Source organism: Papio anubis, unplaced genomic scaffold, assembly GCF_008728515.1.
Source record: "Papio anubis isolate 15944 unplaced genomic scaffold, Panubis1.0 scaffold298, whole genome shotgun sequence".
Lineage (NCBI taxonomy): Eukaryota > Metazoa > Chordata > Mammalia > Primates > Cercopithecidae > Papio > Papio anubis.
In genome coordinates, this window is record NW_022163083.1 from 27,582 (window position 1) to 50,400 (window position 22,819).

A 22,819-nucleotide genomic window follows, 5' to 3' on the forward strand; every position below is an offset into this window, starting at 1 on the left:
TTCCATGTCTTTGCTTTTGTAAATAGCGAGGTGATGAACATACTAGTATGTGTGTCTTTTGGGTATAATGATCTATTTTCCTTTGTTTATATACCCAATAATAACATTGCTAGGTTGAATGGTAATTCTGTTTTAAGTTCTTTGAGGAATCTCTAAACTGCATTCTACAGTGGCTAAACTAATTTGCATTTCCACATACAGTGTAGAAGTATTCCCTTTTTTCTGTAGCCTCACCATTATGTGTGTATGTGTGTTTGTGTGGTGTGTGTGTGTTCAACTTTTTAGTAACAGCCATTCTGACTTGTGTGATGTAGTATCTCATTGTGGTTTTGATTTGCATTTCTCTGTTGATTAGTTAGGATGAGCATGGTTTTCATATGTTTATTGGCCACTTGTATATCTTCTTTTGAGAAGTGTTTGTTCATGCCCTTTGCTCATTTTTTTTTTTTTTTTTTTTTTTATGGAGTCATTGCTCTGTTGCCCAGGCTGGAGTGCAATGGTGCAATCTCGGCTCACTGAAACTTCTGCCTCCCCTGTTCAAGTGATTCTCCTGCCTCAGCCTCCCAAGTAGCTGGGATTACAAGCCTGCACAACCACACCTGGCTAATTTTTGTGTCTTTAGTAGAGATGGTGTTTTGTCATCAAAACATGGCCAGGCTGGTCTCAAACTCCTGACTTCATGTGATCCACTTGCCTTGGCCTCCCAAGGTGCTGGGATTCCAGAAGTGAGACACTGCACCTGACCCTTTGCCCATTTTTAAATTGAGAATACAGCAAACCAAAGTGGTTGAAGATCTGTACAAGGAGAATGATGAAACACTGCTGAAAGAAATCAGAGATGACACAAATAGATGGAAAAACATTTCATGCTCATCAATTGAAATAATCAGTATCATTAAAATGTCCACACTGCCCAAATCAATTTACAGATTCAACACTATTCCTATCAAACTACCAACATTATTCTTCGTAGAATTAGGAAAATCTATTCTAAAATTCATATGTAACAAAAAAGAATCCAAATAACCAAAGCAATCCTAAGCAAAAAGAACAAAACTGGAAGCATCACACTAGCTGATTTCAAACCCTACTACAAGGCTACAGTAACTAAAAGAGCATGGTACTGGGATAAAAACAGACACATAGACCAATGGAGCAGAATAGAGACCCCAGAAATAAAGCCACACATACACAATCATCTGATCTTTGAGAAGGTTGACAAAAGTAAGCAATAGGGAATGGATAACCTATTCAATAAATGGTGCTGTGATAACTGGCTAGCCACATGCAGAAGAGTAAAAGTAGACCCTTACCTTTCAACATATACAAAAATTAACTCAAGATGGATAAAAGATTTAAATGTAAGACCTCACATTATAAAAATATGAGAAGAAAACCTAGAAAATACCATTCTTGACATCAGCATTAGCAAATGATTTTTGGCTAAATCCCTAAAAGCAACTGTAACAAAAAAAAAAAAAACTGACAAGTGGGACCTAACTAAACTGAAGAGATTCTGCATAGCAAAATAAACTATCAACCTACAGAATGGGAGAAAATATTCACAAACTATTCATCCAACGGAAGTCTAATACCCAGAATCTATAAGGAACTTAAGCAATTTAGAAAGTATTCTCTATCTTTTCATAGGGGAGTCTTATTCATTCACACTTAAAATAATTATTGATAGGTAATTGCTACTACTGTTAACCTGTTTCTGTTTTTTTCTTATTTTTTGTTCCTCTCTTTCTTCTTTCTCTTGTCTTTTGTGTTTCATATTTTTTATTGGTATGTTTTATTTTCTCTTTTTCCTTTGTGCATCTTCTATAGGTATTGTATTCATAGTTACTGTGGGGCTTACATGAAATATCTTATGGTTTTAACAGTTCATTTTAATCGGATAACAACTTAAGCTTGTATACAAAAAATTTTACAATTTCAGTTATCTTATTCATACACTTTATGTTACTGATGACAAAATTATATTTATTTATATTGTATACCATTAATTTTTCTTTTTATTAATAGCTATTTTGAATGCTTTTGTCTTCCAACTTTTACACTGGCTCTAAAAGTGATTTACAAGCCACCATGAGTTATGTAGTATTCTGTATTTATCTTTATACTTAATTTTACCCATGAGTTTTATCCTTTCTTATGCTATCATATTATTCGTTAGTATCATATATATATTTTTTAACTTAAAGAACTCCCTTTGCCCAAGCCTACGTCCTGAATGGTATTGCCTAGGTTTTCTTCTAGGGTTTTTATGATTTGGGGTTTTATATTTAAATTTTAATCCATCTTGAGTTAGTTTTTGTATGAGGTGTGAGGAAGGGGTCCAGTTTCAGTTTTCTGCATGTGGCTAGCCAGTTCATGACTAAAATACCAAAAAAAATTTCAACAAAGGCCAAAATTGACAAATGGGATCTAATTAAACAAAAGAGCTTCTGCACAGCAAAAGAAACTAGCATCAGAGTGAACAGGCAACCTAGAGAATGGGAGAAAATTTTTGCAATCTACCCATCTGACAAATGTCTAATATCCAGAATCTACAAGGAACTTAAACAAATTTACAAGAAATAAACAACCCCATTCAAAAGTGGGCAAAGGATATGAACGGGCCCTTCTCAAAAGAAGACATGTTATGTATGTGGCTAACAAACATATGAAAAGAAGCCCATCATCATTGGTCATTAGAGGAATGCAAATCAAAACCACAATGAGATACCATCTCAGGCCAGTCAGAATGTCAATTATTAAAAAGTCAGGAAACAAGAGATGCTGGCGAGGCTGTGGGAAAATGGGAACGCTTTTACACTGTTGGTGGGAGTATTAAATTTGTTCAACCATTGTGGAAGACAGTGTGGCGATTCCTCAAAGATCTAGAACCAGAAATACCATTTGACTCAGCAATCCCATTACTGGGAATATACCCAAAGGATGATAAATCATTCTACTGTAAAAACATATTCACAAGTATCTTAATTGCAGCACTATTTACAATAGCAAAGACTCGTAACAAACCCAAATGCCCATTGATGACAGACTGGATAAAGAAAATGTGGTACATATACAGTATGGACTATTATGCAGCCATAAAAAAGAATGAGATCATGTTCTTTGCAGGGAAATGGGTGAAGCTGGAAGCCATCATTCTCAACAAACTAACAGAGGGACAGAAAACCAACCACCTCATGTTCTCACTCGTAAGTGGAAGCTGAACAATGAGAACACATGGACCTAGGGAGGGGAACAACACACAGTGGGGCCTATTGGGGATGGAGGAGAAGAGGGGGAAGAGCATTAGATCAAATATCTAATGCATGTGGGGCTTAAAACCTACATGACATGTTGATAGGTGCAGCAAACCACCATGGCACATATACACCTACCTAACACACCTGCATATTCTGCACATGTATCTTGGAACTTAAAATTTAAAAAAAAGAACTCCCTTTAGTATTTCTTATAAGGTAGGTCTAGTGATTAATTCCCTCCGCTTTAGTTTGCCTGGCAAAATCTTTATCTCTCCTTCACTTATGAATTAAAATTTTGCCAGGTATAGTATTCTGGTTTGGCAGTTTTGTTCTTTTAGCTCTTTGAATGTAGTAGTTTCCCCTTATTCACTGGGGATATCTATCTCAACATCTCTTGGATGCCTGAAACTGAAGATAGTACCAAACCCTATAAATATTATGTTTTTTTCTATACATACACACCTATGATGAAATTTAATGTATAAAATATGCACAGTAATTAACAATAAACTAGAACAATTAAAATGTTATACTGTAATAAAAGTTATGTGATTGTGGTCTTCCTGTCTCTCATTCTATCAGAAGACTAATATTTTCAAACTGCGGTTGACCATGTATAAGTGAAACAGTAAAAAGCAAGATCATGGATAAGAGGTAAACTCTTGAGTATCATCCCAGTCCCTTCTGCCCTGTGAGATTTCTGATGAAAATTCTGTTGGTAGTCTTATGAGAGGAAGGGGTTCCCCTGTATGTGACAAGTCACTTTTTTCTGCTAATTCCAGAATTTTTTCATTGTCTTTAATTTTTGACAATTTGATTTCAATGTGGCTCAGTGTGTATTTCTTTGAGTTTATTTTAGTTGGGTTTCTTTGGGCTTCCTAAATTCTCTGAATGTCTATTTTCTTCCCAAGATTTGGTTAAGTTTTCTGTCATTATTTCTTTGAATAATCTTTTGGGTAACTTCTCTTTTTTACCCCCTGGCACTACCATTTTATATATATATATATAAAAAAATGAATATGTGTGTGTGTGTGTGTGTGTTTATACAATGGTGTCCTGTAATTCTTTTATCTTTCTTCACTCTTTCTGCAATAATCTGTTTCCAACTTCACTGGTCCTTTCTATCGCTTTACCTAGTCTGCTGTTGAAATCCTCTGGGATTTCTTTTCAGTTCAGATATTGTATTCTTCACCTCCGTGATTTCTATTTTGTGCTTTTAACATTTTCTCTTTGTAGACAATTCCCACTTTGTTCATGCATTTTTCTCCTATCCTTAGTAAACATCTATGATAGTTATTTTGAATTTTCTCTCAGGTAAATTATATACCTTTCTTTGCTAAAGTTAGTTTCCAGGTACTTATTTTGTTCCCTTATTTAAAACATATTTCTCTGTTTTTTCTTTATCCTTGTCTCTCTGTGTTGGTGTCTGCACATTAGACAAAGAAGGTACCTCTTGTAGCCTTCACAGACTGGCCTCATACGGGATAAGGTCTTCACCAATAAGCCTGTTCAGGGATTTTGCAGGCCTCTCATTCCTTTGTGCTAATCAAACCCACTTTCTTTGTTCTCATTGGCCCCCACAGGCCTACAGTATGCCGGGTCCTGTCAGTGCTCCAAGACAAGCACTGAGAACAGTTCTTCAGTCAGCCCCCAGAAAAGTTGGGTCATTTGCACCCTGTACAACTCTTTCCCTCCTGGAGTGAAGTTGGGATCTCATTTGTTTTGGTGTTTACCTGTTTGCTCTGTGCTAAGCTTGGGGGAGGGTGTGGCAACTAGCTGCAAGCTAGATCAAACCATCATCTTTGTTGTCACTGGCCCCAAGGTAACTAGAATATGCCAAGTGTTGTAGTACTGGGAGACTGGCAAGACAGAAACTACTCCTTTGGGAAGCTCCTGAAAAATTAGGGCATTTTTCATTAAAACCAAATCTTTAATTCTCCAAGGAAAGCCTGGGAGCTGGGATTTTGCATCTGCTAGCTATCTGCTGAGCCCAGGGGAGGGACTGTGGCAAATACCAGTCCAAACTACCATCTTTATTTTCCCCAATGGCTAGATTATTTCAGATCCCATCAGAGCTTTGAGACTGGCAAGACAGCAATCATTCCTCTGTGGAGACCCTGGAAAAGTTGAAGCACTGGACATGCAGGTCATCTCTCTCACTCTTCAGGGAGAAGCAGAGACCTGAGGGTTGGTTCTATTGATTATATGACACCGCAACAGGGGTAGGGATTCTCGTGAGAGGATGTGTCAAATTTCCATATTGGCCTTAATGTGTCTAGTTTCACACTCACCTGGGGTGCAGAAGCCTCTTAACAAGTCCTTGATTTTCTACAAAGAAAATGCTTCCATGAATTTCCTGAATTGTTGTATTCATGGAACAAAGGAGGGTCCAAGGCTTCCTCTTCTGTCATCTTGCTGATGGTACCCTCACATAAATATTTTATGTATTATTTTTAATATTAAAATTTATAGGACAATTTTATATTAAGAATAAATTGAAATACTATAGTTTTCTTATTACTTATTAAAGACCTATAAAATAACTCTTCCAACAGTTTCTCATTTGCATACTGATGAAACTATTGTGCTTGGCCAGGTATGATGGCTCACATCTGTGATTCCAGCACTGTAAGAAGATGAGGTGGGAGGATAGCTTGAGGCCAGTAGTTTAAGACCAGCCTGGGCAAAATTGCCAGACCTTGTGGCTACAAAAAAGTTAAATGAAAAAATTAGCCATGCATGGTGGCACATGAATGTAGTCCCAGCTACTTTGGAGGCTGAGGCAGGAAGATCACTCAAGCTCAGGAGATCAAAGTTGCAGCAAGAAATGATTGCACAACTGCACTCCAGCCTGGGTGACAGTGTAAAATCCTAACTAAAAAAAAAAAAAAAAATCTATTTTCTTGTTACCTTTATAAATAACTTTAAAAATTGATTTTGTTGTAGTTTGTATTTTTTGTTTAAAATTATATCTGCAATATTGACTTTCACATCAGGACTATTTTTACACATTCTACCTTTATAACGATTCATATGGCTTTTAAAATTCATTGCTCGAATCAGTGTATGGTAGAATTCCATGGTAGAATTGTGACTCACACATTGGCTGGAGAAGATACATGAAACAAATTTGCTAATTGATTCTAGATTCATGTATATATGTACAAAGAAAATATATCATGTTGTGTAATTGTTAAAATCCTAAAACAAAATGTATACTGAGAAAAGAATTACATATTTTTAGTGAAAAAAGAAAGGAGAAATATAGTCAATACAGTAAATGTTATATTTTCCTATTTTTCTTTCATTATTTTTTAAACATTAGTTCTCATTTAATCTAATTATTTGTTGTGTTATGAAAACTTTAGCTAATTTTCTAAAACCTTCAATGGCTTTGACTCTGTTCTAAGACTTCATGCTAGCAAACAAATACACAAACAAAAACTTTAACCTGTTACTTTCTAAGTGTTGAATGTGACAAATTTAGGGAACCATTTCTTTGAGTCCCTTTTATATCAGATGAAAAAAGTGCAGGACCAAGCTATCAGAGTACCTGGATTTAGACCTGCATGTGCTACTAACTAATTTTATTATTCAGGGGCCTCAGATTGTTTTCTTTGCAGGAAAGATGTCAGACTAGATTATATACAGAGGCTGTGCTATATTTAAAAGTCTGTGGTTAGGCCCAGTACCGTGGTTCACCCCTGTAATCCCAATGCTTTGGGAGGCCAAGGAGGGAAGATGGCTTGAGGCTAGGAATTTGAGACCAGCCTGAACAACATAGCCAGACCCTGACACTTCAAAAAAATAAAAATAAAAAAAAAAATAGCCAGGTGTGGTGACACACACCTGTACTCCTAGCTACTACGGAGGCTGAAGCAGGAGGATCACTTGTGCCTGAATTCGAGGTTGCAGTGAGCTATAATTGTGCCACTGCAAAGAAAAAAGAAGTCTACTGTTAGATTCTTCTATAATTTATCCTCCACTTAGGCATGTCAGATTTTAATCGTCCTTAATAAACAAAGAAAACATAAACTGTATTAACATTTATTTTCTTCAGGGTTTCTCTAGTAGCTCAAATCCATAGACGTTTATGAAAAGTTAGGATGCACTCTAGATTCTAGAAAACATAAATAAAGGGAAGAAAATGCTGTTATAATTTAAAAAGGTGATTAGGCTATAATAAAATTTTATATGTAGCTGAAGAAAAGAAAAATATTTTTAACATGTTTATAGTTAGCTGGACACCAAATTTAATGTTATTATTTAAGCAAAGACAAAAGAAAATATTCATCTATAAAATGATTTTCTTTCCATTATGTAAAATATATCTAAATCAAAGGAGAAGAATCAAAATTAGGATAAAAACATAACTAATTTGAATAGAATCACTGGTGGAAGAAGAATAAAAATTTCCATTAATTTTCTTAGTGTGTTACCAACTAATGCTGAATCAATCTCCTACTCTTATATTTAACATTAGATTTATTCAGAAACCAAAGGACTAATGCATCTTTATAGCTTAATTTCACTAGAACATACACACAGGTATTTGCATTAAAATATTTTAAAGATTACCTCTATATACTCCTTTAAATAAGAGCACACTAGGTAATATACTATACGCCCATTGATTAGTTCATTCAATAAGTATTTAACAAAGTCTTACCATGTAGTAGTTATTACTGTAAACAGATCAAATATTCCTGCTCTCTTGGAGCTTACATTCAAGTGGGCAGAGAGAAACTAAACACTATAATTAAGAAACATAACAGACATACACACACTATGTTAAATAATAAGTGATAAGGAAAACATTAAGTGGCAAAGGAATAAATAACATGTTGAGAAAGAAGTTGCATTTTTAGGTAGGGCAGTGGACAGAGAAGCCCTCATAGAGAATGTGATATTTCAGTTAAGGTCCAAAAGAGGAGATGATGGATCTAGACATGGGTTTTGTCATGTCACATATACATACACACACACACATACACGAGGAAAAAAACACTAACAAAATAACAAAATAAACAAACACACATACCACAAGAGCAAAGACTCACGCACACTTTTGTGGCTGGCACTGAATGAGCAAGGTAAAGACCAGTCAGCGAGTTTAGAGAGGGAAAGGGCATCTGATCCTAGAGGGTCTTTCCGAGGACTTGTGCTTGAATAATTCAGGACACCACTGGTGGGTTCTGAGAAAAAAAGTGAGGATAGTCTGATATATTTGAAATATGTTGCTCTGGCTGCATTGTTGAGATTAGATATTACGAGTCTAACCGATGACTTAATCATGGCTCTACAGCTCACGTTACATACATTTCACTGTGGGATTTTCATGTAAAAGATGTTTTCAGAGACAGAGTCAGGTTTCACTTAAGTGATTAATTATATGAGACAAACAAGGAATATGAAAAAGACAGAATGTGACTGCAACCATCTTCACAAAATTAACAAAAGCAGCCAGTCCAATATGACATTCGTTCCTACAGAAATATGTGACCACCTATCATATTTTTAGCTAAAGCTTATCATAACCTATAAATAGAGATGGAAAATAATTGAATTCTAATTCACTTTCAAGGGAGCTTTTCTATCATTAAGCTGTTTGTTGGCATTAAGATATTCAATGCAAAGATAAAAATCCAATCCATTTTTAAAGAAAAACATCAGAGGCCATAAAAATTTGTAAACATGTGCAAAAGACTTCGCTATCTTACCATCTGGGAAATTATAAAGATAATTTTACACAAATTCTATTGCAGGTGGTAGAGCTGAAAATTCTTGGCATTCTGATCATTGTAAGAGCAATAAATGGTGTATTCACAGGGCTTACAAAATATGCAGACATATAAGCAGGCTGTTTATTTATAGTTATGTCTGTAAATTGCTGTAGTTTAAGTTGTATGAAAACAGATGTTAGAGATAAGCATCTACTGAAAGAACCAACTGCACCACATATGACAATAATATATTCTCCTTTATTAAAAATAAAGGTTCTGAAATAATAGTATATACAGTTGCTATGAATTCATATGGTCTTTTTAATATTAAGCTGTTAATATTCATTGACTGATACTTGTTTTCACTTTTCTTATTGATTCCCTTTTTTGCTTGTGCTAAGCCATCTGTTATAAATCTAGATTTATTTATAAAAATACCTTCCGCTTGGTTAGAGACAATCAGAATTTAGGCTGTAATGGCATTTCATACCTTTTTGATCCCTGTGGAGAAGGAAGTCTCAAGTTGACCTTCATGTACCTATTTAAGGAAAGTTATTATTGAACTGCTGTACTTGATAAGGAGATCTAATTCCACAGGAATAGTAAAACTGAAGAAGAGGGTAATCATATTTGAAAAAGGGTAGGCTTATTCATTCAACAGAAAATAGAGATGAGCAAAGCAATATTAGGGATGATGCTCTCATTTAGTACAAGGTGAAGGAGTTTAAAAAGGGACACTGGTTCAAAATCCTCCAAGAGCAAATTTTGAAATATTAATTCATACGTGTAAACAAAGATGAAGCTTTACAATTTCTACACTACATTCTTTGTGGTAAGCAACTTATCATTATTGAGCTAGTGACTTGTTTATACTATTTAAAGATTTCTATTAGAATATACAGGCATCTATTGTTCATTTATTGTATTTAAATTATAAGTATAAAATGTACATCAATTGGGGTTAGACTGAGTTAAAATGAGAAATGACAATGTTGATTTAAGAAACAAAGGGGAAAGTAAGTAACTGTATTTCATTCCCTAAGCATTGCTTAATTACATGCCTTTGATTTCCAGAGAGCTAAGACCAGAAGAAAAGAAAGACTAGGTAAAACAAGCAAACTACAGAAGCTTCACAAGTTTAATAAAACTCAAAAGCTAGTTAGTTCAACGTAGGGTGTTCCAATGTTCTCAAGAAATTGTTTTCTTCATAGACGTGGCCAAAAATGACACACTGAAATATAAGATTTTTCCTTTCGCTTGTCTCTTTAATTGCTCCCATTCATTTAAGGACTGCCTGGTAGGTAACAATGTTCTGGTGGATTCTGTGAATAAAAATGAGCAATTCATATTTCCTTACTTTCAGTAAATATCCTAGGAAACAATTACAAAACAGTAAAAGGCAAGTACTCTTATGTCCTCATGGAGGTAAGTACAATATATTATAGGAGCAAAGAAAGGAAATCGGTTAAGAATTGATTTTTATTTAGTTTTGATGAAGTTTTGCAATTAATTAATTGATGGCAACTTTCCCAGAGAAATATTACTGAATTGAACCGAAACTTTGATTGTGGTATCACAGTAAGTGGATGAAAATTGAGATCATTAAGACATTAAATGAAAGTTGAGACAACAGTTCTTGAAGGGAATGATGAATTAATTGGTAGAAATCTTAAAACATTAAAGGGGTAAAGATTCCTCACTATAATTCTAAGACAAGTAGTATGGAATATCACTTTTCTACACATTTTCATTAAATTTGAGAGTTAAATTGAAAGTCTTTATTGTTGTTACTAATATGTATTTGTTAAGTGCACAAATAAACTAATTTCAAAAGAGTTTTTATTGAAATGCAATTTGTATTTAGTTATCGCAAGTAGATTATAACATAGTGAATTATGTTGTGGATTATTACAAGTTCTGAATATTCCTAGACATCTTTCAGCTTACAGAAAATCTGCAGTCACTTTAATCTTCAGAGCCATAATAATACACAGGACTATAAAAAAGTTAGTGGGCAAGCTCTTAGTCATCACTTTGTCCTACCTTCAAAGTATCCACTAATACGACATACTCAAAACTTAGAAATAAAGGAGAAAAGGGATTGCATGTCATTTCAATGTCATATTAGAACACTGTCTAATAAAATCTCCTTAGGGTTAATGAACTAGAACAATCCAATTTTTTTGACTTGCTATTTACTATTGTTTAGAAAGCAAACTCTATATTCATGGTTAATTTGTAGAAAATTGATAATGTGAAAATGATTCTTCATCTGGTAGAGAAGGTGTCTCTGAAGGTTACCAGACACCAGATCTTCTAGGAGACTAGCCAGTTTTGTATTTTATTGACAATCGTCTCATTCTAGCATTCTTTGTGCTTTGTTTATATTCTCATTTAAATCAGTTGTTTTGTTTTTGTTTTTTGCCCTGCTTATTCCAGTATTAACAAATTAAGTTAAATTCAGCCATATATAACTAAACATATAAGGGTCTTATTTTTAGTATTTTGAGAATTAAGTCTTGCCATGCCTCGAGGAGACCCAAGGAGATACTCCACATGTGATATTACTTTCAGATAGGTCATATGGTCTCAGCTTACTACTATTGTAGTTTAATCACCATTTTCATTAGTTTCCTGTTGCTATATAAAATTTATCACAATCTTGGAAGCTTAAAACAATACAAAATTTTTTATCTTATAGATTCCATGAGTCAGGAGTCCGGCATTTCATGACTGGATTCTATGCTCAGGGTCTTACGTAGTTGAAATTGTGTTGTCGTCTAGGGCTATGTTTTCACTTGAAGCTCAGGATTCTCTTCCAAGCTCATAGAGTTGGTTTGCAAAATTTAATTTCCTACAGCTGGGACTGATATCCCCATTTTACTGCTGGATATGAACCAGGGACTGTTTTTGCCTCTAAGTGGATGTGCACCATTTCTGCCACATGGCCCTCTCCATAATGTGGTGGTTATGCATGCAAAGCCAGCGGGGGAATGCTTTGTTTTTCCTAATCTTTGACTTCTCCATCTCTGATCTGCTGACCAATATTTAAGGGCTCATATGATTAGTTCAAACTCATCCTAATTATCCCCTTTTTGATTAACCTAAAGTCAACTGATAAATAACCTTAACTACATCTGCCAAAAATTCATGTAAATATAGAAAAAGTTTCATAGGATTGATTTCTCACAGTCCTGTTCACATTCAGGGAGCAATTTTGCAAGCGCCAGGGTTGTCAGGAATCATTCTACCTACCTGGGTTCTCCTTCCATCTTAATGAATTCTATCTTCCAAATCCTGGAAGTATCCCTTTGTAATTAAAAGTCAGTTGAACCTTTCCATCACTTTCTCTAAACATGCTAACATATACCTATAGATTGGGACGGAGGCTGCTCAGACTCTTTCAATATGGCTCTTGGCCATCATGGAAAGTAGAAAAACATAGAATTTGGAGTGGTAGCAGGGAAGTGGTAAACAATAGTTCTGACCAAAAGAGAACACTGTTATAACGTCTTTCCAGTAAAACTCTTGCAGAAATTCACGTACTGATTTAAATGAAGTGGATTTCCAGATATCTCAAGCTGTGAGTGACAACCTTGCTTGTCACTTCAATAATGGAATCTAAGCAGTGGTGAATCACATAAGCTTCCCTTTAGAAAATAACTGCCCTCTCTGGATATTGACTCCGACGTAGGTTCCATTAGGGAGGAATGCAGCTGTGAAAGACAGCATCTTTGCAGATTTAAAATGTTAGCAGAGCACAGTGGGTAGAGTACAAGTTCTGAACTCAGGAAATGTGTATATGTGTGTGTGTGTGTGTACCATTTGTGACAGATGCAACATCTGTGATACTATCACTGCAATATAGATAATGAATATAATCATCATACCCTATTTCTCCATACCCCTTCATAATCCTTCCCTGCTATCCCCTCAGTTACCCTCACCATACTCTGACAAGGATTGATTTGCTTTCTGGAGTTATACAGTATGTATTTCTTCACTTAATATAATTATTCTGAGACCCATGTTATAGCATGTATCAATAATTCTTGCATTTTTTCATTGCTAAATATTTCTGAATGGTTGTGTTCATCCCAAAATTCATGTGTTAAAATCCGGACCCCCAAGGCGATGATTAGGTCATGAGAGTGCGGCCCTTATGAATTAGTTTTGTGCCCTCAGAAAACAGAACCCAGAGAGCTAGCTGGTCTCGTCCATGTAAGGACACTGCAAGAAGGTGCCATTCCAAGAATCAGAAAGTGGAGCCTTACCAGACACCTGATCTGCTGACACCTGAATCTTGAACTTCCCAGACTCCAGAACTGTGAGAAATAAATTTCTGTTGTTTATAAGTCAGCCAGTTTATGGTATTTTGTTATAATAGTCCAAATGTACAGAAGCACTGATTAATATTCTGTTGAATAGATAAACCACACTATAATTATTTATTTTGACGAACATTTATTTGTATCCAGATTTTAGCTACTGCAAATAAAACTCTAATGCACCTTCATAGATAAGCATCTATAGACATTTTCTTTTATTTCTCCTGAGTAAATACCTAATACTGGAATAGCTAGAACATATGTTACATACATACTGAAATTTTTAAAAAACTGCCAGCCTTTGTCCAAAGTGATTGTACCATTTTATATCCCCACTAGCAGTATATGAAGATTCTACATCTTTCACATCTTTGCCAACGTTTAGTGTGATTTTGTCTCTTTAATCTAATGACTGCAGTAAGTGTGTAGCAGTATCTCTTTGTGGTATTATGCTACATTTCCTTAAGAAGTGACAACAGTGAACACTATTGTGTTTATTTTCCTTGTGTATATTTTATTTGATCAAGTGACTCTTTCAAATATTTGCCTTATTTTTAAATTAAACTTTGAAACTTACTGTTATATTCTGGATACATGTCCTTTTGTGGGACATACAATTTGTAAATACTTTCACCCAAGGAATAGTTTGTCTTTCCATATTTGTGTGTTTTATAGAGCAAACTATTTTAATTTTGACAAAACACTATTATTTTTGTGCATTACTAAGGAAATCTTTGCCTAGCTGGGGTCACGGTTTTCTCAGATATTTTATTTTATAACTTTTACAATTTTCATTTTTATGATTCATTATCTATTTTTAATAAAATATCTATGTACGATGCAAAGTAATGATTGAAGTATACTTGTTTTATATGAACACTAGTTGGTCTAGTGCCTTTTGTAAAAAGACAATCTTTCATCCACTGAGTTTCTCTTCAACCTTTGTCAAAAATTGGTTGTAGTTGTATATTTATATGTGGGTTGTAGGTGCCAAGGGAAACCGTCCCTTTGACCCTTGGAAGGTTTACTGAAAAAAATCAACCGACAAAAGGCAGATTAATAGGAGAAGTGTTAAACAAATTTATTATTGTGCAAGAGGGAGAATCAAATAGTGACTGCCTCACCACACAATGGGGTACAAATGGTTATAAGTCCTACATTTTAGGGGAAAGCATGATGGGTAAGTGTGGATAATTTTAAGGGGTTAATAAATAATTTTTAGGGAAATTCTGTAGGCTTGAGTAACATACAGTGGCCTGGAACAAAATCTGTTGGGCCCACAGAGCAGAGAAGGGTTTGTGACAAAAGTCTGTCCATGTGCATTGACAGATTTCAGTCTTTCTTCCTGCTATATGAGTTCATTCAGTTAATGAAAACTCAGGGAAGAGACCAGAGGAATTGTTTTCTTCTTTGATGGGTCTAGATGATATGTACATAAGGACGTTAGAGAATAAATTCATCCTGTGCTTAGAGATTGACAGAGGACTGAGAAACAGGATTAGGGGAGAGATCTTGGAGGCCTTGAGACTTTCTTCAGCTCAGCATGTGAAAGTGTCATATTTTAGAGTATCGGTTTCTGGGCCCTAACAGTGTATATTTCTGGACTCTGTTCTATTCCAGTGACCACTTTGTCTATCTTTAAACTATGTTGTCTTGAATCTAAGTTCTATTATACTACATATATTTTTGGCTCCTGAAGTGGTCTCATGGGTTCATCAATGCTTGCTTGCTTTTTTTTTTTTTTTTTCTTTTGTCGCTTTTCTGTTTGTGTTTCTTTCACGTCATTTCTATTATGATGGATGCATGTTCACCAACCTCTGCTTTTCCATTTTTGTTTTTCTTTGATTTGCTATTTTTGGTCCTTTGCTTTTGCATCTGAAATTTATAATAGGTTTAGTTTCTACAAATAAGCCATTGAGATTTTGATTGGGATAGCATCAAATCTGTGGATTAACTTGAGAAGAATTTACATCTCAACAAGATTTATTCTTCCAACTCATAAATAGTATGTCTGTCCATTTATATGTATTTAGGCTTATTTAATATCTCCCATCAATATTTTATAATTTTCAGCATACAGGATTTTCACATTGTTGTCAGATGTTTGTATGCTAGTGATTATTTCATGTGGTCTATTTCAGAAAAAAAAAAGTATTTACTTTGAAAGGTATTTCTATTAAAGTAGAATTCATGGATGACAGGTTTTCTTTTTTTTTTTCTTTTACTGTTTCCTTGAACACAATTTTTTTATTTTTTATTTTTTGAAACTGAGTCTCACTCCTTCACCTAGACTGGAGTACAGTGGCGCGATCTCGGCTCACTGCAAGCTCCACCTCCCGGGTTCACTCCATTCTCCTGTCTCAGCCTCCCGAGTAGCTAGGACTACAGGAGCCGGCTACCACGTCCCGCTAATTTTTGTACGTTTAGTGGAGACGGAGTTTCACCATGTTAGCCAGGATGGTCTCTATCTCCTGACCTCGTGATCCACCTGCCTTGGCCTCCCAAAGTGCTGGGATTACAGGAGTGAGCCACCGTGTCCGGCCCTTGAACACACAGTTTCTAACCAGGAATCTACTGCATTCTTACTTTTACTTCTCTATGAAACATGCATTTTCTTCTTTAGTTACTTTTAGGATTTTTTGTGGATCGCTGGCCTGTTTATTCAGTTTTATTATGATGTGTGTTGGTGTAGATTTCTTCTACTACCTTGTGCTTGAAGTTCATTGAGTTTCTTGAGCTTGTGGGCTTATAGATTCTTCAAATTAGGAAAAAATATCAACCATCATTTTTTCATATATGTTTTCTGTTCTGCCTTTTCTTATCTCTCCTCCAGAGAATCCAAGAACATTAATTTTGTGACTTTTGATGTCCTATAACTCACTAATGTTTTCTTTATTTCTTGTTCATGTTTTTGTTTTCTTTTCTCCTTGTATTTCACCTGGTTAGTTTCTATTATATGTCTTCAAGTTCATCTACCTATGCTTCCGCAAGCTTTATGTCATATTCCCACTGTATTTGTCTTCTTATACATTACAGTTTGAATCTCAAGAGGTTTTTTTCATAAGTTTCGTGTTTCTACTTTACTTTTGAATATATGAAATACAGATTTAATAGTTATTCAACCACCTTTGTCTGCTAATTCTAATATGTGTGTCAGTTTTCAGCTTTTATTTTTTTTTTTATCACATATAGGTTGTATGTTGCTGTTTCTTGGCTGGCTTAATAACCCACTTACTGAACGCTAGACATTATCAGTTTTACCTGTTGATTGCAGGATAATTTTGTATTCTTCTATTTTTTAGCTTTGCTTTGATATGCAGTTAACTTACTTGCAAACAGAGTGATGCTTTTGGGTCTTGCTTTTAGAATTTGTTTGACCTCACCCAAGCAGTGCTCATTCTAGAACTAATTATTTCATATCACTAAGACATGACTCTTCCATGAATCGTCCCAAATTCCCTGTGATTTTTGTTTTCCAACCTTACTGGAGAAACAGGCATGATTCCTGACTCTTTGTGCATGCCAGGTACCCTTAACTCTTATCCTTTCACATGATTCTATCTTTGGTCTCTGGTATTTTCCTCACATGTGTGAGCAGATCAATATTTAGTTGAATACTCTTAGAATGTCAACTGAAGATTTTTCTGCTTCTCTATCTATGCAACTCTTGCTTTTCTTGTACTCTGTCCTGTAAACTCTTGCTTTGTCTCTCTGGATCATCATCTCCTTAACTCAGGGATTCTACTGTGCTCCATGTGAGTTTCTTCTTCCTGCACTGCAGCCTGGAAACTCTCTTAAGTCAGCATGCTGGGACAGTCATGGGACTCATGTCATTTGTTTCTTTCGGGGGTATCTTTCATTTCCTGATGCCTACTGTCTTGTCAGCCGTTGTTCCATATATTTGTCTATTTGTTGGTTGCTCTAATTGAGAAGATAAATCCTGTCTCTGTTACTCCATCTTCTGCTTTAGATTCCTGAATCTCTCTACCCTCCTGTTTCTTGCTGTTTCCACATTACTTTCACCACTATGTCTGACAGCAGTTTCTGCCATGGTTTTGCATTCTGGTATGCCCATTGCCCTCTAGGTGTTTCGGTTTCAAATCTATAAAATAGGAATAATAACAGTATCTGACAGGTTTGAGGGTGACAAACATTGAGATAGTAAGCTTAAAGTTCTTATTGTTCCTATCTTGGATTCTTACTCCATTTATCTAAGATTCTATCGACCTAAGAAGATTAAAGATTTCACAGTTATGTGATCTGATTCAATCCCAGGGATAGGAAGGGTACTATTTCAGGTCAGACATAGTTACTAAATGGATAAACATGTTTTAAAGTTTTCTAATTTTTATCACAATGTTTAGAGAAAAAATTAACATAGAGACAAAAGGAAATCAGAAATTTAAATCTGATAGCCTGTGATGGTATATCTGAGAGATAATCATATTTTACAGTATAAGTTCAGATAAGCAATTTAGATATTTAAAAATATTCCTGTTAGAACATTTTGGATAGAAAACCTATAGGATTTTGTGTATGTTAGATAACAGCAAGGGAGAAAGAAATGAAAATTATCAACTCATAAGAAGAAGCATCATTATAAAATGGGGAGAAAGAATAAAGATTGAGATGAATTGGGAAGATACACATCAAGTGATGAAATTTTAAGTTTAGTTAGAAATTCAAGTGTATATGTCAAGTAAACAAAATGTATGACTCTGCATCAAAGCATATAAATATGAGCTGGAAAAGACAGCATTATTTGGTACATAGAGAATATTTAAATTCATGATGTGATAGATGGTGAATTATTAAATACTCATACAAATCATCGTCCTTAAACAACAAAAAAACATAAATGATAATTCAAATGGTACAGATCAATATACTGTATTTTGAAATAACCTGAATCTTTCTTTTTTTTTTTTTTTTTTGAGACTGAGTCTCGCTCTGTCACCCAGGCTGGAGTGCAGTGGCCGGATCTCAGCTCACTGCAAGCTCCGCCTCCCAGGTTCCCGCCATTCTCCTGCCTCAGCCTCCCGAGTAGCTGGGACTACAGGCGCCTGCCACCTCGCCCGGCTAGTTTTTTGTATTTTTTAGTAGAGACGGGATTTCACCGTGTTAGCCAGGATGGTCTCGATCTCCTGACCTCGTGATCCGCCCGTCTCGGCCTCCCAAAGTGCTGGGATTACAGGCTTGAGCCACCGCGCCCGGCAACCTGAATCTTTCATAAATGATTTCAGGAAAATATTATTATCACTTTACTATTTATTTGGGGTTTGGATTAAATGTACAAAATTCTGAACAATGTATACAGAAGCATTCTCAGAAACCAATTGTTTTTGGGACTTCTCTGTTTTCATCTTATTACCTGGGACATTGGAAAGCAACATGAATGACATATTACCCTGTGGCATCTTGTCATAGTTTAGGCTATTCATAGTATACCCCAAAATGTACCAAGTTAGCCTTAGTCACTAGCCTTATTTACTAACTACAGATCTTTGACAACACCAGAGTCCATGCTGTCCTTCCTGGGTCATGGTACAAGCCCTCTATCAGAACTACTAATAGGTTTTTTTTGTTGTTGTTGTTGTTGTGGTTTTTTTTTTTTTGACGGAGTCTCACTCTGTCGCCAGGCTGCAGTACAGTGGCATGATCTTGGCTCACCACAACCTCTGCCTCCCGGGTTCAAGTGATTCTCCTGCCTTAGACTCCCAAGCAGCTAGGACTACAGATGTGTGCCACCATGCCCATCTTATTTTTGTATTTTTAGTAAAGACAGGGTTTCACCATGTTGGCCAGATGGTTTGGATCCCTTGACCTCGTTATCCGCCCACCTCTGCTTCCCAAAGTGCTGGGATTACAGGCATGAGCCACCGCGCCCGGCTAGGTTTGGTTTTCATCAGTTTGGCGACAAGCCTAGCCAACACACAGGTTATTTTTTATCTTTCCTAACTGACTGATAACTGATGTGATTCTCCTGGAATAGTGCATCTATTAGATCCCTAAAAACATGATCAAAATAGACAACTGAAATTCTGACATCACATCTAGCTTGACATGTCCAGTTCTAATCAAGTCACTACATAAGTTCTTGCCACAGGGTATTTGTAGCATAAAACAGGATGGGTACAACACAGCATGCAGATAAAATATGTAGCCCACTAAACTGTCCATTGGGCTGTCTTGTCTTAAATACAGCTTGGTATGAGTGGTCGTGAATAGCATGTCTGCATCTCAAAAGGAGAATTATTTGTGATATTTGGCCACAGTATCAATCCAAAGTCCCCATCTCTTGAAGCTACTCAGCTACCATGCCAGTTTTCTGAAAGGCATTTAATCTTCATTCACTTTTAGTATATTCAAAGGAGCAAGTCAAGCGCTGACCTTCCGGGAAGGTGGCATAAATTGGCTTCCAATCATCCCTTGGCAGCAGTCTCAATTTGTCAGGTTGTTTCAAATCCACACCTTGGACAGAAGCTAAGCAACATGATCCAAGTGCAGTATTTATCTCGAGATATATTTCAATAAAAACAAAATAGTAAACAGTCTACAAATCATGAATCCAATGTTAGTTCCAATTGATTGAATCAGAGGACACTGCAACACATTTTTTTTTCTATATTCTCCAGATTGAGTATTTAGGCAGAACCTATAAATCAGCAAGTCAATTTCCATTCTTTGTGCAAATGGCTATTTTTACAGATCACGTGGCTTTTCCCACACATGCCATTGGTTAACACCAGATCTTAATCATAGCTAAGACTATTATTTTCTTGCTCTGAGATACTGTTATCGGATTAAAGTTGCTGCATTCATCACTGGGATTACAACCGACATATGGTTCCTTTCCCATTTGCCATGAACTCTTCTTTCTTTATTACTTGTTTAACTGACATTCTTCCTTTTTTGAAGGGGCGTTCTGGCTTGGACATAATGCTTTACCCATAGTCAGAAACAGCAGTGATAATTGCCTCACCATATCCTGTTGTTATCTCATTTCTAAGGAAGAAGTTTTACGACTTGATAGGTAAAAACTTGTAAGACTGTTTCTGCCACTTAGTAATCAGGACACAGTCATAGTTATACCTAAATTAGCTAGAAGGGCTAAAATTTTGTCTGACCCTAAAGTTTATTTCAGACTATTCCCTGACAAAGTTAGCTAATAGATATTACATCTTATGCATCAACATTGTTCTCTGGCCTGACACATGTAAATGCAGTCCTTGCCTTAGGGCAACAAAATCAGGCAAATCCAAAGAAGACATTTTTAAAATTGGACAGATATGAAGTTGTATTATTGCATTATCGCTCAAGACCTCATTCTCATCTCCTCATTGTAGTAACTGTTCCGATGAAGTTCTTCCTTTATGTCTGTCATATTCTGTCAGGACATGTTCATTTAATTGATTCAGCCAGCCTCTCAAATTTTCTTACCACCCATTTTATTATAAGTGTACATTATTCAAAATTGTGGATTCAGTGAAACAACTACTCTGAGGATATTAAAAAATGTAATATATATATATGTTTAAAAGTGTATGTTCTTGCTTGCTTGCTGTACATTGGTAGGAGTAATGTGTGTAGGTTAATTATAATAAATATATTTTGGTGAGCCGGATTAACAGCCTGTTTGCTATTCCAAACCTTAATTGTATTTTTTACAGTTGTTTTTGAAACTGAATAAACGAAGCATAGAGTAAAAACGCTGGAACACCCATCGGTAGCCACCCTCCACCCCCCCGGGGCTACTGGCAGTAGTTCAAGTACACCGGCAAGGTGCTGGCCCCCTGAGAATTAAGAATTCCATCTACAGCCATCTTAAGGAGATTGGTTTCCTGCTGGCACAAGCAGAGTTTCTTACCACATTAGTGGTTTCATCTGATTTGAGGACCAATTGTGTGTGCACAGTCTGAGCGTATTATGCCTACTCATTTCATGAACTCAGGAAGCTAACTCTCAGTATCTGACTCAGGTAGTCTCTATAGCATTCCAATCCCTTAGCTGCCTGCATGGTCTTTTTGGAGGACATCTACATGAATGACCTGATTGCTTCTGTAAATTCCCACAAAGACTTCCATAACTGAGTAACTCAAACACAAGACGTACTTGTCACACAGTCAGCTAGGACCTCCCTGTCTCAATATACTGTAAGGACAATGGCTACAGCACAAGGGTTAGTACATGTCCAAACACTATTCTCAGAGTGGGAGCCTCACTCCTTTTCTTTCTTTTCCTTTTTTCTTTTCTTTTCTTTTCTTTTTTTTTTTTTTTTAAGAGAGAGTCTCGCTCTGTTGCCCAATCTGGAGTGCAGTGGCACGATATTGGCTCACTGCAAGCTCTGCCTCCCGGGTTCATGCCATTCTCCTACGTCAGCCTCCCTGAGTAGCTGGGACTACAGGTGCCCACCACCACGCCCAGCTATTTGGTGTGTGTGTGTGTGTATTTTTTAGTAGAGACGGGGTTTCACCATGTTAGCCAGGATGGTCTCGATCTCCTGACCTCGTGATCCACTCACCTAGGCCTCCCAAAGTGTTGGGATTACAGGAGTGAGCCACCATGCCTGGCCCCTCACTCCTTATGCACCTGTTATTTAAACTGCTTTCAGCTTTCCCTAGTGTAAAAATGTGGAGTTTCCTCTTCCCCTGGGGTTTTACACTATCCACCAAGTATATTGCAATCAATTTCAAAATAGCCATTCGACTCTCAGTTCTAGACATTAATTGTGGCCCAATCAGCATGATTTGCTTTGCTGAAAAGAAAACATAGGGTTTAGACCACACTGAGTAGGGGTCAGGGAGATCCCTCAAGAGCTCTGTCATCAGTTGTGCAGGCAGGGGAGAAACCTGTCCAGTATGTGGGAATGCATAATGAAATTTCTCTGATATATGGTTTGGAATATCATCTCTACTTTATCAGTGAGAATTATTGTGCTGTTCTCTCTCTTTGGGACTCTTTCTCCAACATTACCAAAGACATAGTAGATATTACTAGTCTCAAAATTATCTGATATCCTTAAGTAGCAGGAAAAGTCTCTTTCAATGTCCAATTTCAAGTTAGAAATTGTCTTCCAATAGGCTCCACAAGTGGTTGCATCCAGCAGTTTTAGAGCATAAACACAAGAGGTTTTGGATGAAAATAGTGGTACTTATTGCCTGCCAAAGGGTTCAGTCTGCATTAAGTTCTAGTTGCAAGCACATTTAAAATCTTATGATCCATAAAGTTATAATGTACCACTGAGAGTATGTGAACAACTGCCTTTAGTTAATCTTTTAATATTTCTGCCCAAAACCCATTTCCAATTTAGATTTAATCTTGGTGACCTTATGGATAGAAGCCAGCAAAATTCCTACGTGGGAATTTGGGTTCACAAGAACCCAATTAGTAAAATTATAATTGATTCTTATAGTTTCAGGAGAATCTCTGATTTTATTGGAATATATGATTTATCTAAATCTCACACATTGGGCTAGACCTTGACATTTAGCTGGATTCAGACAGTCTT

General features: G+C 36.1%; 1 long non-coding RNA gene across 1 annotated transcript in view; it reads right to left on the reverse strand.

The window, feature by feature from the left end:
• Positions 1 to 7,250: 7,250 nt before the first annotated feature.
• Positions 7,251 to 22,819, reverse strand: part of LOC116272991 — a 76,138-nt gene continuing 60,569 nt past the window's right edge. The window contains exons 5-6 of the long non-coding RNA XR_004181504.1: positions 9,474 to 10,305; positions 7,251 to 7,380 (exon numbers count right to left, since the gene is read on the reverse strand). This is a non-coding gene — a long non-coding RNA (uncharacterized LOC116272991). The remainder of the gene's footprint in view (positions 7,381 to 9,473; positions 10,306 to 22,819) is intronic.